This window comes from Macrobrachium nipponense, chromosome 36 (genome assembly GCF_015104395.2).
Source record: "Macrobrachium nipponense isolate FS-2020 chromosome 36, ASM1510439v2, whole genome shotgun sequence".
Taxonomy (NCBI): domain Eukaryota; kingdom Metazoa; phylum Arthropoda; class Malacostraca; order Decapoda; family Palaemonidae; genus Macrobrachium; species Macrobrachium nipponense.
In genome coordinates this window covers 44,729,331-44,731,879 of record NC_087220.1, presented here as the reverse complement: position 1 = coordinate 44,731,879, position 2,549 = coordinate 44,729,331, and the positions used below count along the sequence as shown (strand labels likewise).

At 35.0% G+C, this 2,549-nt stretch overlaps 1 protein-coding gene across 1 annotated transcript in view; it reads right to left on the bottom strand.

Moving 5' to 3' along the window:
• The window catches only part of LOC135203593 (prolyl 3-hydroxylase OGFOD1-like), a 286,279-nt gene extending 284,605 nt beyond the window's left edge, over positions 1 to 1,674 (bottom strand). Inside the window, exon 1 of the mRNA XM_064233381.1 lies at positions 1,654 to 1,674. The gene's annotated coding sequence lies outside the window, so the exon portion shown is untranslated. The remainder of the gene's footprint in view (positions 1 to 1,653) is intronic.
• Between the last annotated feature and the right edge of the window lie 875 nt (positions 1,675 to 2,549).

Sequence of the window (2,549 nt, the reverse complement as noted above, 5' to 3'; positions counted from 1 at the left end):
GATACATATGCAGTTTATGGCCAATTTCCGTTACTGATTTCAATATGCAATTGGCGTAGTAGTTAAGTACACACACACACTCACATATATGTATGTATGTATGTATAGTATGAATGACTTAGCTTTGAATGCTGAATCGTGGATGAATCCCTTGTGCAGAAATCTTCCTAAACATAACTTACTTAATACACGTGCAGAACTTGACATAAATTAAGTAAGAAATCCACTAGCAATAGTGAAAGGGAAAAATAATAATTAGTAAATAAATATCATCTAAGTGATACAAAGGACTGTTAAATAAATAGCTAATACTTCTGAGGAACAGCTAAAAAGATGAAAGCAACGTAATGATGACAAAGGTATCAATAATGGAAAACAGTTAATTATTAAAATCATGAACAATTTAATATTTTTTTTCACAATTATGTAAAGTTGTTTACAAAACTCAAATTAATGACTGTATGAGAATTTTTTATATTTAATTATATTAAGGTGTGCCTTGAAATTACTGACCCATGAGTGATGATAATGACAATAAACAGTGTGAAAAGCAGGTCAGAGAATACAAAAATTAATAACGCTATTCAAACTAAAGTAACTTAGAAGCAACAAGAATAATAAATATTTTACATTAATATTAAAAAATATTACACCCAGAAGGACAGAATATTCAACGTAATTTAATGTCTTTCGAAGATAGTCAATTAGTTTATTTGTTTTCAACAATGCAGAGCTCGAAACCATCTTAACGAAATGGAGCAATGAATGTCCGTAGAGTTTACAAAACTTCATTCATGTGTGGGCAGGTGTGTTTTCCATATGTATGTTACAGTAAATGTGTAATCCAGGGATTTCACGAAATCCGTAGGGAATATGTGAAATGAACAATTCGCTTAGGAACATTCGATCCCCGCGGGCCAGTACTAAACACGGTGAAACAGTGATTTATCTACACCAGGGGTTTTCGACAGTTTCAGCCAGTTTATTAACTACCTTTGCAACTGATGTAATAATAATGTATTTTGTTTTTGCAGCTCAGTACCATAACCTTGAAAATTTACTTCATAGCCAGCGGTAAATAATTATAAAAATTGTTTACAATATTACTGGTTATGTCAGGAGAGTTATATACTTATTTCCCCTCTATACAGTTTTTCTGAGATGTTTTTCTTTTCCACGTTATACAAAGTGAAAGAGGCACATTACTGACATTACAAATACCCGAAAGGGTACGGGGGGAGGAAAAGGTTGAAAACCCCTGGTCTACACTTTTTGGCAGTGTTTAGCACTAGCTCCTTGGGTATCAAACGTCCACAAGGGGATTTTCTTTTGACCCCGCCCCCCCAGGGGCTAGTACTAAACACGGCGAAACAGTGCAGATGAATCACTGTTTCGCCGTGTCTAGTATTAGCCCTCGGGGATCAAAATTCCTAAGCGAATCGTTCATTTCACAAATTCCTTAGGAATTTCGTGAAATCCTTAATGTCACATATCTGCTATAATATATGCAGGCATTTGTAGGTTATGTATTTATACATACACAGTGATACAGTTTAATTTCAATGCATATACATAACTCGCAAAATGCTCTCATAATTTCAAATACTATAATACATGAGATTACCATGAAAAATAAAACTCATAATCTCATACCTTAGAGTCAACCTTCCATCCAGTTGATTGAGGCACCTCACTTGATTCCAGGGACCTGACAAAGAATATAATTTCTGTTACTCATAAACTTTTCTAACATGTTTTTCTGAAGCAACAGAAAATTGATACATTTATCTTTGGCAATTTTTCCTTCTAAAGACGGCCACTAGCTCACTACTCCACAGATTTTATCCAGTCAATAAATACTGGATCCGTTTTTAGATCCGGATCCATTTAAAAATGTATTCAGTTCTACCTTGGCGCATGACTCCCCCTTCCATAAAATGTAAATGTGTTCTATAGATAAAATTTTGATATGTCTTGTCGTAAATGAAAAAAAAATTAATTAATTAATAAATAAGTAAATAATGAACCAACAGCCGTATCTTTAATTGATTTTTTTTGGAAATGTGATCAATTATCAATTCAAACTCAGAGCGACTAAGCACAGAATTGCACTGAAATCATTCAGTAAGTTTTTAAGATATATTTTGAACAGACAGACAAACAAACAAACGGACATGGGTTATTATAAAGCCTCCTTGACACATCGTCGACGTGAATAAAAAACACACACACTCACACAAGACTGCAGAAAAACAGAAAAAAAAAAATCCCAGTCTCGACACACAAACACACACAGATACAATGGCTGGGAATGTCTTTTTCTTCTTGTCAAGATTCTCCCGGGTGCCAGGAAATGGTGGCAAAGGCACTGTCCTCATATTTTAACAGTGCCAGCTTCGGTGAGGGTAAGTGGACGGGAGAATGACGTGGAACTCTCCGGGTATATGTATATATACATATATACGCATTCGGTAAAAGAAGGGCTTCGTAGCCACGCTCTCTCTCTCTCTTCCGTGTTGTGAGTTTCTCTGCAGCTTTCTTTCTCGCCT